The sequence below is a fragment of the Mycetomoellerius zeteki genome, unplaced genomic scaffold (assembly GCF_001594055.1).
Source record: "Mycetomoellerius zeteki isolate Tzet28-1 unplaced genomic scaffold, Tzet1.0 scaffold149, whole genome shotgun sequence".
Lineage (NCBI taxonomy): Eukaryota > Metazoa > Arthropoda > Insecta > Hymenoptera > Formicidae > Mycetomoellerius > Mycetomoellerius zeteki.
Window position 1 is genome coordinate 3129617 of NW_017256436.1, and position 15133 is coordinate 3144749.

At 36.0% G+C, this 15133-nt stretch overlaps 1 protein-coding gene across 2 annotated transcripts in view; it reads right to left on the reverse strand.

Moving 5' to 3' along the window:
- LOC108720333 (uncharacterized) overlaps positions 1 to 15133 on the reverse strand; it is a 116592-nt gene that overhangs the window by 48741 nt on the left and 52718 nt on the right. The gene's annotated exons all lie outside the window — the stretch shown is intronic.

Sequence of the window (15133 nt, forward strand, 5' to 3'; positions counted from 1 at the left end):
AGAGAGAGAGAGAGAGAGAGGAGAGAGAGAGAGACAAGTGGTCGCAGACAATCGTGACTTTGGAAATCGCGAAAGTGCTCGAGCGGCTGCGAGGGACATTTCGATTTCGCCATCGATCAGCAGTTTCCCAGGATTTAATCATCGTCGCAGAAGGAGAGAGAGAGAGCGATCTCGAGAGTGTGCCGTCGTCGATCCACCCGTAGGGATTCTCCCATCAGAGGCGCTTCTGCACGAGTCCGGTAAGTACCCCCCATCTGCATTCTACACGTTGCTGCAGCGGTACGTGCAGTAGATATACGCTCAGCGAGAAAAAGCGTGTAATATGCCTAATAACGGCCCGAGATTCTCTTGCATGTGAGAGTCATTATGCAGCCGGTCAGCTACTAATGTACGAGTAGCGCAAGCCACCGTGGATTCTAAGCCGCGATAGTGCACTGTCAGCGCTTGCATGCATTTCTGCACAACGCATGATGTATATACGCGACTGACTTTCAGTCATTATACACGCGCAACAACAAGAATAAGAGTCCCGCACTCTCCTCCAGATGCGCATCTTCCATGTAAAATATGTCGTGGCGCTTGAGAAAATGTAATAACGAAACTATTATGAAAGCCACGTGATCTGATTGAGTCACGGAGTACCGCGAACGTTACGTTAAATATTTTACATGTGTTTACACTCTCTGGATTTTAAAAGTACAGAGTTTAGAGTCTCTTTCTAAAACGTCTCTTACAATTTTAACTTTTAAAGTCTTTTTTGAATTTTTTCTTTATACGGCATAAATAATAATTATTATTTTATGAATAAATACAAAATCTTGTACTGTGTGTGTGTGTATGCGTTGGAATACATAAGCTCATATTAAATTTATATTGATTTATATTAAATTAAAATCAAAATTAATTTAAAGTTAATTTTTAAAAACATGATTCATATTATAAAAAAAATAAGTAGGGAATTTTATAGGCATACAAGATATTTTAAAGAGAAACGCTCATTATTCTTTAGATTTACAAATTTTCTAATTTAACTAAACCGCATTAGATATTTTAGTAATCACATCTCGATTGTCTGAAAATTTCGAAAACGTATAAATAAAAGAAAAACATGAATTAATGAAATCCATTAGTCTTTAATTGAGCAGTCATAGTTTCTTTTTCGATTGAATATAAAAAGAGCTTCACACAAAATATTTCGGTATTTTAATTAAAAAAAGATTTGATTTTAAATTGTCCGTAAAATTATTAGAATCAAGATTTTTGTGTATTCTACGTAATAATTTTCAAGCTACTTTGACGAGTACATGTGAAGGTACAAGTGCGCTTATATTAAATGAAATTTAGCGGCATAAGTCGTCCAAGGCGTGATTTGAAAATCAGCTGATTATCGAATACGTTGAGTACTAACCGCGCGCGCGTTCAATATAGTTCAACGTGTACACAAACCGATTATGCAGCCTGTTAATGACACGTCTCTCACGCGATAATGTTGCGACGCCGTAGGCTGACATACTGCCTTTAATACTTCAGCTGTCAACCTCTCGACTTTGAGTATCTAGATCTCTAAGTGCGGGCACTCGCGTGAGCGTTTTCCTCTAATCGTTTGTTTTTTTTTTTTATGAATAGAATGTCTCCTAGATTATCTGGCGCTATTCATGCCAACGAAATGCGGGCGTTAACGGTATGTACGAACGTAGCCCGTATATTGAACCGTTTCATTCGCGTACGTACTGTGCTAGCGTGATATAATTGGAGAGAGAGCACGCTTATGAATGTGCACAAATTTCGATCGACGATACGCTTGCTGCTTTCTCGATCCTTCTTTGGCACACGGTCTTAATTATTTTCATTATTGCATTCGTGGAAATTAGCTGTCTGTACACCATTAATTAGTATTATACATATAAGAATATCTCGAATAGAGCATTAAATTCTTTTGTAATTAAATAGTAGATATAAATGACGGTAATAAAACAAATGTGATATTATGTTACATCTTCCTTTATATGAAGAAATGGAGTTATTATATTTTAACATAATTATTATATATGAGATTCTATGGTTTTATGATTACTAACCTTATCTAGGAATTTGTATTATCACATTCATTTCATTATCATGATTTTATATCACGATTCTTCTTATTATCTTTTTTGCCAATGTGCGCAACATTTCTTTTTTTTATGACTTTAACAATGATTTAATTGAATTTGAGGTTAAAACTTTCATCGCGCTTGTATATTTATCTTTAATACATAGATACGTAATCTGTTTACCTATTAAAATTACTGAAACAATTCGCGATCCGTAGCGAATAACTTGAATAAATAAAGTTCCGTCCGACGAACTAACGTGATTAAATCTCAATTCCGCGAATATATTGTCGTTTTTTTAGATATGTTTTAGATATGTCTTATGTTTTTTAAAATTTCTTTAAATTATTTCAATTTTTATATGTCAAAAATATGAATATTTCATTCTGATTGCTATTCCAATTCCATTTTTCTTATACAATATTTTAAAAGCAAGTATTATTGTTAATAATATTTACATTTTGCTGTAACGATTATTATAACATTGATATAAATTTTTACATATATAACGATGATCATTAGAACATTGACATAAATGTTTACATATGTAACGATCATTAAAATATCGATAAAAAAGTTTAAATATGTTAATACTCGGGAAATATTAAACGAGTATGAGTCCGACATTAAAAAGAAATATATGAACGTTTTAATTTCACGTTTTTTTAAATAATGCAACCATTTTTTAATAGTCGCATCGAAAGATATAATTTTATACGAGTATTTCTACGTTCGTTGAATAATCGCTTCGATTTCATCCCGCGAGTCTGGCCGCTCGGATGCTGCGTCGTTGCATATTATCGGTCGCTCGAGGCGCAGATTCCGTTCCGGGTTGAATCTTTAAGTACCTCAGTTTTCCCTTAACGAATCTCGATCAAAGCAAACGAGGGGGGATAATCGCATCAAGTCGACAGGAGAAAGAAGAGAGCGTACGAGTTAACTGGATAATGAACTTAATACGAATTTCCTCCCCTAAAGACGAGTATTTATAAGAAATCCTTTCCGGAAAAAAGGATCGAGAGTGAAAACGTAACGAGTCGTAGGTGAAATGTATGTCGCGATTAATTAGTGCAGTTTGTTTTGCAAGAACTGCATTTCGCGTTTATGTTTGATGACAAAGAGAAAGAGAGAAGGGGGAGGGGGAGAGAAAGAGAGAGAGAGAGAGAGAGAGAGAGAGAATCGGGGTAAATCGGGTGGCGGGAAAAGAGGTGAATGGATGGGCAGACGGATGGAAAGGTGAAGGGCTACGTGACCAAGATGATATATAGTTGGAGCTCTTAAGCATCAGAACGATAATTTCATAGTCGGTTGCGCCGCCAAGGATTTATACTTGCGGCGGACATTTCTGCGCTCGTGCGAATCACAATCGCGAGGATGAAACGGCGGCAGCCGCGCATTCGGTTTTACTCGCGCGTGCAATTTGCGCTTCGTTTCGATGCGCAATATTGCTGATTACGGCGCAACTTGGTGCTTGCATCATAACGCGCATTGTGATTACGATAATGCCGTTGTGGTTAATGTCGTTTCCATTGCGAATCTTATATACGTAACGAGCAAAGAGCCTTTTTGGTAATTTGACCACAACACAGTCTGCAGGAAAGTAAAATCGGTTTGACATTAATTGAGAAATGAGCATTTTTAACACGTGCATCTTAATCTTTTTTCAAGATCATAATACTTTTAAAACGTCGAAGATATTAACATTAATATTTTCGCGATTATCAACCACAAAATTTTTTTAGATCAGTTTTACATTGTTGGAATCAGTCGTTGAAATTTTATTCGATTTAATAATGTATTTGAATACACTGCGTTCGTTTTAGTAAGAAGCTTTGTACAATACCTATAGTTATGATATCATTTTATTCCCAATGTGATCGAAGGGTATTTTTCTCGAACGTAAAAGGGAAAATTTTCATGTGATTTGCACGAGCAGACGAAGATGAAGTTTCGTGGTGATGTATCGCGTGGCATGAATCGATCTCCACAAAGGGATGGTCAGGGAAAGGGGACAAGCATGCCATTATATCCGAGCATCTAAGCTTGTTGCTCAGATATTGCTCGTTGGCCTGATGGTACACGTACTTGTGTGTGAGCTTGTGTATACACGTGCGCATTACACGTCGGTTTCTCGGATGATATTACGTGATGTTCTTTCCAAAGAGAGGGGTGTATATCATATTATTTTCATCCCTCTTACTTGCAATTAATAAGTTAAACAGAGTGGAAGTTATTGTTTTCTTATTTGATTATATTACAAAGATTTTATCAATTGTTGTCAATTTATGATATTATTTTTTGTTCATTATTAAATATTATAAATTTCTATGTTCCTTCTATAGTATCTACTGAAAATGTTTCGAGTAGTCCTAGTATTGAAATAGATATAATATAAAGTGATAAATGTGTACCTCTCTCTACAGTCGCAAAATGCGTAGTCGCAGAATTTTTTTTTCTATTGCACAAAGTATGTCTCGATGTCTATAGTGCATTGGGCAGATTGAATTACCTGTCAGCGTTTCCCGTGATTTTCAGCTGCTACTCGCATTTCATCCCGTGCAATGCTCGTCGGTTCGTCATGGGCAATAAAATGCTTCGAGCGAATGAATCAAGATGGATTGTTCTTTTTTGTAGTGGTCGCTGGTTAAAAAGTCTTTGTTTCAAACAATATTGCCAATCTTTTGTTTTGAAGTCCTGTTGACTTCGTTTGAATGCTTCGACAATTGAAGCGATGATTTTTTATCTGTCAGTTAAAAAAAAGTGACAGATATAATTGTTAAAGGAAATATATATCACTCTGAACGTTCTGAGATTTTATCTTTTATTTTTTTAAACGTATTGTTTCACAGGTGATAAATTGAATGAAGGACGCGGCGTGGAAAACGATAAGATTAAAGTAGCAGGTGAATTACATGTAGAAACTAAACAGGTTTTGCCACTTTCTGTCGATATTGGGATGACGTATTGAGTTTAGATAACGGGGTGTGCAGAGAGATATTTCTCTATTGATCTATTGTTGCGGGTTTACGCATGTAATTCTTAGGAGATAATACGAATTCATCTTCATCCATCAACGTTAGCGTTAATATAAATATTCATAATGCATAATGCTCATATAAAATCAATTGTGTGTTGCTAAAACATTATATGATTTAATACGTTTTTGTTATATGTTAGGAATACAAAAAAAATAATACAGATAAAAAAGTAATATTTTTTTTCACAAACTAAAATAAATTTAATTTATACATGCATGTATATGTGTGTGCGCGCGTGCGCGTGTGTGTACATATATATATATATATATTCATTCGTTCCGTAAACATTAATTAAATACATATAAATTTATTTTTCGTTTTGTTCTTTCACTGAAAAGAAACAAAGAATTATTTAAATCTCAGTTTTTTAATTAATACTTTTGGGTAACAGTCTATATTAATTTTACTTAAGAAATAGTTATTGTAACTGTAGGATAATAATTTTTACATTTCATATTTTGAGATATAATCCCAGCTGATACTAGATTTAGTTAAGCGTTCCAAATTACGCGTCTATTGATGCAAGGAACGTTTGGCTATTCTATCAATCTTCGTTACGCAGAGAATTCTGAATTCTGATTGATGTTCTGATGATATTTCACTGTATAGAGGTATAATAGGCATGTCGAGAGACGTTATGGTTAGCAGATGCAATATCCGATATCGTACAAGTGATAAATCTCGAATTAGATTAACACGAAGGCCGCAATTTGTGTGCACGGTGTTGCTAAATTATTACGTAAATAATATCGCGAGAGGATGAGGGAGAATGGCGAGAAGGTGTCTAATTAACTCGTGTACGATGCACGCGTATCTTGGCTTATACACTGACGAATTATCTAGATTATTATTGCGAATGTGCGGATTCGTCTAATAAACATATTACACCGTACGAATGATGCACGTGAAACGCAACTAAACGTGTTCCCACGTGCCGCGCTACGGAAATTGTTAACGCGGAGCTTCTCTCATTACCGGCATTTATTACTTTCTATCTGATTAGCGAGCGACATGCAGAAAAGTAGGACATATAATGATACAACAAATAATGGTATCATCAAGAACCAGAATTGTTCGTAAATTTGTTGCAATTTGTTGTCTCGCCAAATAAGTATCATGATTGTTTATGAGTATGATTACCGTGAGTTTGTCAAATAACAATCATTTTCATCATTATCTCTCGGTCATTTGACAAATTATATTCGAAGTTGTTAAGTCCGGAAATTTAACATGTTATTTCTCAGAGCAATTTAAAATAGTAAAAACGTAAAAAAATGGCGATAAATTCTTGCAAAGATCTCAGTTATCATAAAATGGAATAATTTGACTAAAAAAGAAAAAAACTAAAATTGTGGGGTAACTTCGATTCAAATTTTAATAATACCCAGACAGCATACGTATCAAGGTCGGAATATAAGACGTTTTAAAGACGTTTTAAGATGTAAAAATTGCTATCTCACAGAACTAAGTAAAATTATTATATTCGCTAAAAACGTTAATTAAGAAACTGAGTGCGATTTAAATAATTTCTTGTCTTTTTTAAGATGCAGAACAAAATGGAAAATCAATTTACATGTATTTAATTTTAGGTCTGTTCTTTTTAGCTAAAGTTTTTGCACGGTCCATCTTTCTTCCTTTTCTCTTCATTTTGGAGAGAAAAAGAGAAAACATGAATTGTGCAAGAAGTTCAGCTAAAAAGAACAGGCCTTTTAATTAATGCTTTCAAGAACGAATATATATATGTATATATAAAAGTTAAATTTATTTCGGTTTTATAAAAGAAAAAAAAATTGCTCTTATTTATATAATTTTTTTCTTATATTCCTAATAACGTATCGCATGATACATATAATTGATTTTGAATACTCGTGCTGTCTAGGCATATTTTAAAAATTTGAGTCAAAGTTGTCCCGACTGGACCAATGTTACTCCATTTTACGATATAGATTTTGTCGCGACAGTATTTCAAGTTCGCGTTTTAATTTCGTCAAGGTTAGAATTATGTAAAAATTACGCTTTGTTGCCGCCGATAATTGCATTGGCAATGGTAAAAAAGGCAATAGAACGTTTGCAGTCTCGACTGACCGACCATGCGTAACTTGCATTTATCCTTGAATAATGTATCGAGGGAGGTGAATCGACAGGCTCACGGGTGAGCATCGCGATTCAGTTCTTCAAGCCGATCACGTATGTGCACGTGGTGGGCGAACTGGTTCCACAAATGATCCTTCTGCGAAATTTTCGATCGCAATCGTTACGTGTTAATTGCTAAGATGCCTTGATGCGTGGAATCTGATTTACTTTTCGACCTGCATCCACTAACGAACGTGCGGCTTTATTCTTTATTTTTAGTGACCTAACGTGTTTGACCGGTGTTCGATTTCTTTAATATTTTTATTCTACACTGTTATACTCACGCATGTTTTCGTCGCGTCGCTCACGATACGAAGGCTGGATAATTATGTTGCTGCTGGTGCACGTATTTCGATAGATTTTTCGATCTCTGGGAGAGTCCTCTCGTCATCTATTGCGTTCGATGATACATATTTTGAATTTTGCTTTTTTCGTAACTTTCGATTACACGGTACATACATTTATGTACGTCGTTAGAGTTTTTTAAATGTTTATAACAATTTCGTGATTATACCGCACACACATGTCTAAGAAATTATTCGTTTTATTAATTGTAAGATATTTTCGTCTATATATTAAAAAAAATGCAGATAATTCCGCACAACATCACTTTCGATTGTCAGTACGAATAATATGGAGTCATTTCTTTAATTGGTGTTTGTCGTGTTTTCAATTTGTATGCATGTTCACGCTTTTTTGTGTCTAATGGATTGTATGGTGTCATCGCTGCATGATGCATCTCGTAGTGTATAGCTGCACTCGAGATGCCAAGGCTTTAAAAAAGAAACTCAGGTAAAAGATCCCTCGGATATATTTGTCTGGTGATAGTCCTTAGACGGGTCTTCACAGGTTAGAGAAATCTTCACAAACAAACATCATCTGTTCAAGTAAGGGCACATAGCGTTCTGGCGTTCTACGAACTTTCGCTTCCCGTTCGTGAAAGTTTTGATAATTTCAACGAGACGTGAATGCACGTCGAATTTTCAAGTTACTCTGCTGCGTTTGTGGATAGAAATAACTTGTAACTTCGAAATTACAACATGAGAACACGATATTTATCCTCAAACCGCACGCGTGTTTTCCGGTCGGAACGATCTCGTGGCGAAGTTCCTTAATCCCACACGCGAGGAATCAACGATCCGTTCAATCAAAAAGTGTTGCTACGTTCGTTTCTTCGAAACAACATATGCTCTCTGCTTCGCAAGAACTATTGTGAAATTTTTGTTCGACTGAAACGAACTCCTGGAATATTCCCCACGGTAGCAAAGCGCAAAATTGATGATACATTTCATGTTTTTACGACAGCAGACTGCATATAGTATTATAGTTGATAACACAAATCTGCCGTTTGTTCGAAACGGATCAAAGCTCGCCGAGCTTTCGATTCATATATATATATATATTCGTCGGCACGTAAAACTGGTATACTATTTAATCCAGACGATGAAGCGCACTCAATGAATGATCTATTCTTTTAGAAGGACTTTTAATCTTCTCACAACATATAACACGTACGCACGAACACATTTCTTTGGCAGGAGTTTTATTGAACAATTTTTATATTTATATTCTGATAATAACGCGTAAAATTGCTTTAGAATTCGATTGATGCACTAAAATGGTAAAATTCCTCACATGACTTGCATTTTTTTTTTAATCACGATGATATGATCGACTCTCGATGTGCACAGTCGATACAATGTTTGACTTTTATGTAACAAAAAGTAGAAATATACTATATAGTTTGAAACGTGGTCTTACATTGGAACAGTTCCAGGCCGATTCAGATCGTAGCGGTTACTCGACGTACAGAGATCCCCTTTGTAACACACACAGAATCAATACCACGTTTAATCTTCTCGAGAACAATAAAACGAGTACAGTACTAGCTCGAAAAGGGCTGTATTGGATCGATTCCAGGTCGATCCAGACTGGTCTATCGGTCCTAACGTCGTCGTTTCGGCCTCGCGGCGTTTGATCGACACACTAAAACGGCGAGATTCCGCGAGTGACGCGTGTTTTGGAGCGACGACGCGGCGCGAGAGACCGCTACCACGGGCAGGTATTTCGGAGCGCAATTCGAAGAAGGTCTCCGGATAACTTTACGGCGAGCTGTCGGAATGTGTCGTATAGAAGCTGGGCTGGCTGGTTTCTCTGGTCACGGCGTGCCTGAACGGCCGAAGAGACCGAGCTGGAGCTCCGCGCGATTCTGAGGCCCGACTACTCGCTCGGCATGAAACTGCTCTCTTCCCTCTCTTCGCCGATGCCCGGTTCGCCGCATGTTGCTTGGTGGGCATATGTGTACATGTATACGTGCATAAGTATACATATACGCGCCACTCCTCCTTGCACCATGCACGTTCGTCTCCGCTCGTTCGTCCGCTGTATCTCGGCTCTGCTATAAAGTAGGTATACTCCGCGTACCGGTCGTTAGTTGTCGGCCACTTGGCGACCGTACCGACTTCGCAAGGTGGGGGCGTGTACCGGCACCTTCTTATCGGCTACGTATATGTAGTCGAGGAACCCTCGCCGGCTCTGAGATGCCTCGCATACCTATGGGTGCCATGGGTGACGGTGCTCTACGTGGATACTACGCGCCCCTCCGCTAATTTATGATCTCGCGCGGGCAACGTCTCCAGCGAAGTTACTCGCTACGCCGTTTCTGATTGCGTAAGAAGCGCGGGAAGTAGCGAGCGATGAACTGATACATGTTCTGGTTGGTAGCTCTATTATGTATTCAATATGATGCGGCTTACGTTGGAAATGATATATGTGAATTTTAATGAAACATGGTATGGAAATATGGTAAACTGAAATTTCGATCTTAATGAGAAATTTGCAATTAATATAAGATGCAAAATATTCGGAGCTGTAACTGTAGTGAAAATGGTAACTTATATACAGGATACAGTTATAAATTACAGCGACACAACAAACGGTTTGCCAGAAACAACTCGGGCGTATGTAATAAATACAGGAACATGCGAGAACGAAGCACGATGTTGGACATTGAAGGACGAGAACGACAATTCTTTCGTGACTCCATTACGTTTTAACATGAAACTTCAGACACTCACATATTGGCGTATGCATCTGAACGTTAGACAGAAATATGTAGTGTCGCGGAGATTTATAGGTCTGCTTAATGTCTTTCGGAAATCTTGAATACTTTTGAACCACTTGTCATTGTGTGGAAAAGTTTCGAGCGTGGTAAAACGAAACCTTAGATAAAATTCCAGTTTCAATTTCAGTTTATGTTTACTGCGACATACTAAAAGTTTGGAATGTTTCGAGTATCTTTTAAGGCCCATCCTCACCGAAGCCAATCGTGACTTGTTTTTCTTCTTTCTTTATAAAGAAAGAAGAAGAAGAAACCAGTATGCTGATCGATTTCGATGGAGACGAACCTTTAGAATATGTGCTGCCCTAAGGTGTGAAGGTCTGTGAAAATCTGGCACCCCTAAATGCGATTTTTTGCAAAATTGATGTATCATTCGATTGCCGAATTTATCCATATTTATCTATAAATAATAATTTTTTGTCCATCCTGCAAAAATAATTTATAAATAAACAATAGAGTTGAATATCTCTAAGTGTTTATTTAATTACATGCAGAATTTGATTGTCTATAACAATTTGTCTACATTTGTAAGTAATCGTGCAAAAATAAATTTTAAACAAAAAAAATGTAGACATTTGATTTCCGTAATTTAAAGATAAATACACTTGTGAGTGCTCCTGCCGAAATTTGTACTACTTCTTTGTTTGTTTATATTTTATTTTTGTAGGATGCACAGAAACGATTTTTTAACAATTGCGGACAAATTATGAACAATCAAACGTATCAATTTTGCAAAAATTCGCATTTAGGAGTACCAACTTTATAGACCTCGAATATAACTATTTTGCAATATTTTCGCGATTGAGCAAAGTTACAGAAAATTAGAAATACATTATGCCGTAGCATTAATTCTATTGTCAGATTCCTTACAATCGTAAATTGCATTGGTGAACAGATGGCTTAGATTATTGTTAGAGCGCTTATAACTGTAATTTTGATGGACAAGCGGTACATATAATCATATAGCAGAGAAGAACAAATTGACGTTCTTCATGGCTAACGTAAACATTAACTACTTTATTGCAATTCTTATCGAAGTGTCAAGAATCCGAGTGTTCAAAAAATTTGCAGTTATCTCTTTACATGTTTTTACTTAATCTATATTTAGGAATGATATCTGTGTATGATATGTACTCTCTTGAGTAAATAATGTCTTAAGGAATTGATTTATGAATCAATATTCGCATCGTGCATATCGCTTTATCAATATATTGATAAATTAATAGTGACAGTTTTTCTTACAATAATTTTTTAATTGTTCAAAATATGAAACTGCACTCATTTTTAATGTTTGAATGTACCGAAATAATTTATTTATTTATTACAGTAGCAAATATATTTATAAACTTCTGTTGATATGTCGCGATATAATCAGTACTCATGGGGATGAATTCGAGGCAGGGATATGAGCTACCGATTAGAGCAATTGGGGTAGAACGTCAATAATTAGACGCTTTGATAAGTCTTCCGCGACTTGTGTCTGTTAATCTAGCATGGCAATAGGTTACAGAGGCGACCATATTAGATGCGACATTATGTCAACGATTGTAAATTCAAATTGTACTTCAGTATTTGAGCATATATCATTAAACGCATATTACATATACTTACATATTTTAGTGACCATAATACTAAAATATTGCCTTGCAATTATATGTATATATTGATTCGAATTATTATAAATTAATACATGGTCATTAAAATGCAGCTCGCAAACTAATAAATGCGTGATTAATATTCAAGCGCCGTAGTTTATCTAATATTTTTCAATTAATATAATACAATGCATGGATGCATCAGCAACATCAGTGTGCCAAACTATCGAGGAAAATCGACATAAAAGCGCGTAATACACGTTGCGACTCTAAGGACAAACGGTCACAAGATTGTTCCACATCAGACTCCGTACATTGTGCAGAAATGTTTATTTTGCCAGAGATCGAGACAGATGTGCAGGAATAGAGTGCATGGAATGACTGAAAATAACATGGATGAGCGAAGTGCATTTCGTGATTCTGCGAGAGTCCAATCGATCTTCTCATTTCTATTTTATTCGTACTTACACGTCCATACGATGATCATGTAAATAATTTTACTCTTAATTTTGTAACGAAAATTTATGACTCGTAACAAGTACAATAATTTTTCTTGATAGAATAGTTAACATAATTGGGTGCAAAGTATTTCTGATAGAAATTTTAATGAGAGAGTTGTCCACCAATTTATCGTCTCTATGATAAATCGAAAGTAATGATAGCCTATAATAATTATAATTTTTTTTTCTTTCCGAATCTTCTGGCAGTTTTAACTGTGCAAGCTTTAACTGCTTTATCTCTGGTAGTCATTTATCTCGATCCGTCGTTTCTTCGAGGTCGCACAAGACCAGACATGAGATAAATGATTCAAACGACGCAACGTAATTCCGCTGGGCTCCGCCAAGACGCCGTTGACCATTTCTTTTTTTCCCTTTGGAATCGCACTTGGTGCGTCGGGATGCGTTAACAGCCAGGAAAAGGAGCTTTATTTTATTTATACGCGCAGCTGGATCGGTGCAAGGAGGAAAAAGAGCACCGCATGCGGAAGGGAGAACGAGAGAAAGACTGAGAAAGGGTGAGACGCGACGGCCTGGAATGGATGGAATGGCATGTTAGGCGAAATGTATGTGCGCGAATGTTCCGCACACACTCGTGGGTGTTGACATCCAATTATTATACTTCCTCCTCGCGCACGAGGCTTCTTGATCCCCGTGATGTAGACCTAGCGTCGTATCACCCGTCGTTAATTCTGCCTGCGGTGTCATGGAATAATTCTTTTGACTTTGTGTTTGCTTTCGTTTTTCACTCTGTTAGGGCGCGTTCACACCTTGACGGAAAAACAGAAAGCGGAATAGCAGCAGCCAATCAGAACTCGCGCTGGTAGTCTACAATTTCGACTTTTTGTACTACTTACTACCAGCGTGAGTTGTGATTAGCCACTGCTTTTCCGCTTTCTGCTTTTTCGTTAAAGTGTGAACGCGACCTTAAACTCTTTGCACACGCAACGTTACTTTCGATTGCTTTTCCGCGACGTGTTCTTTTTCTTTTTCGGTCGTTATACTTTCTTCGGGACACATTCATGGAACGTTCGAAAACTATCTTTTCTATAAAGAGTCAAGTTTCAACACTTTTCTAGTATTGTTTTCAAATTATCTGGTTCGTAGAAATCGCTTTTAAAATATTCTAATGTAATCGCTTTCCATTCGTAGTGTGTTTTGTATTTAATTAATTATTTGAGACACAAAGTTTCCGCAAAAAGAATCATATTAAATGCGTTTCATACATGTTTTAAAAAATTTATAATATTCTCAATTTCGATATTATTATAGCAATTAAATGAAATTGAAATACACTAATACTCATTTCCACTAATATAGAACTTTAATCTTGGTTCAATTTATTCTTCATCTTTTTCTAATTCTTATAACTAGAGAAAGATGAAGAGTAAGTTAAACTAAGAGATTAAAGTTAATCTACGTTGGTGGAAGCGAGTATAATATAATCAGTTTGAATTGCTTCGCGTGACTTATATTTGTCTCTTTCATGAGAATCGAAATTCATTGGTAGAAAAACGTGCGAGGTTTATATAAAATTGGATGTATGTAATATTATTTATACATATATAATATTAATGTACAATTATAAAGAAATTAATAGTTTACGAGATTACGCATTTGAGGCTTCCACGGTTATCTTCTTCGATTATATTAGAGGGTTTGCGGGTTATCACCGTGCCACGAAACGTTGGCATCGACCATGAAAGTTTACGAGATGTTTAATATTTCATATCAATGCCAAAATAAAGTATAAATTATCTCGTGAATTATTGATTTTTCGATAACTTTATCTTAAAATTTTTAATGCGGATCGGAGAAATCATATTATGCAGAAAAAAAATTATATACCTAATCCCCATTTAAAAATTGGCGATACCATTCATATATATATATAACCTGAAAAAAAAAAAAAAAAAAAGATTTTCTTCGAAAATTAATTTTACCAATATTTGCGTCCTTTTGGACCGTACTTTTATCTGAAAATGTTTTCGTATCTTTCATATTTTCTAAGATATTCGACTCATTACATTTGAAATGGGTCACCCTACATATATGTATATATATATATATTTACACAGTGTATATAATGAGTAAAGTAGTAACAAAACGCTTTGCAGTTCCGAGTTCGTCGAGTTGAAAATGGATACACTTCGTATGGATCCACTTGTGTTTCTTTTTTTATCTCGACAACCCCTTTGCGCCAATTCGGTCGGTCAGAACTTTCGATATGATTGAGCACTTTCTCGATATATCCGATATATTTTTCGATTATGGAATTGTTCTCTCTGTCAATATCACTGTTCTCTCTCTCTCTCTCTCTCTCTCTCTCTCTCTCTCTCTCTCTCTCTCTCTGCCTATCTCTTTATTATATAATTGCTTTATCAACAATATTCAAATTAATTATCAGATTCTTAACGATCAGATTTTTAATAATAAAATTATGAGATTTCTCAGACAGACTTTGATCTTGACAAAACTTAAGCTTGACAATTTTGACCGTAAAATGTCATGCCACACTGCTGAAATAGTTTTATATTTGTGTACTTCGCTTGGCGTAAAATTACGAAACTTGGCAGCAACTTATTCTCTTAGGAGTTACAAACTCCTTTCGCTAAGTCGCTCGGAGTGTCCGATGCAATCGAGCGTCTTCGCGGTA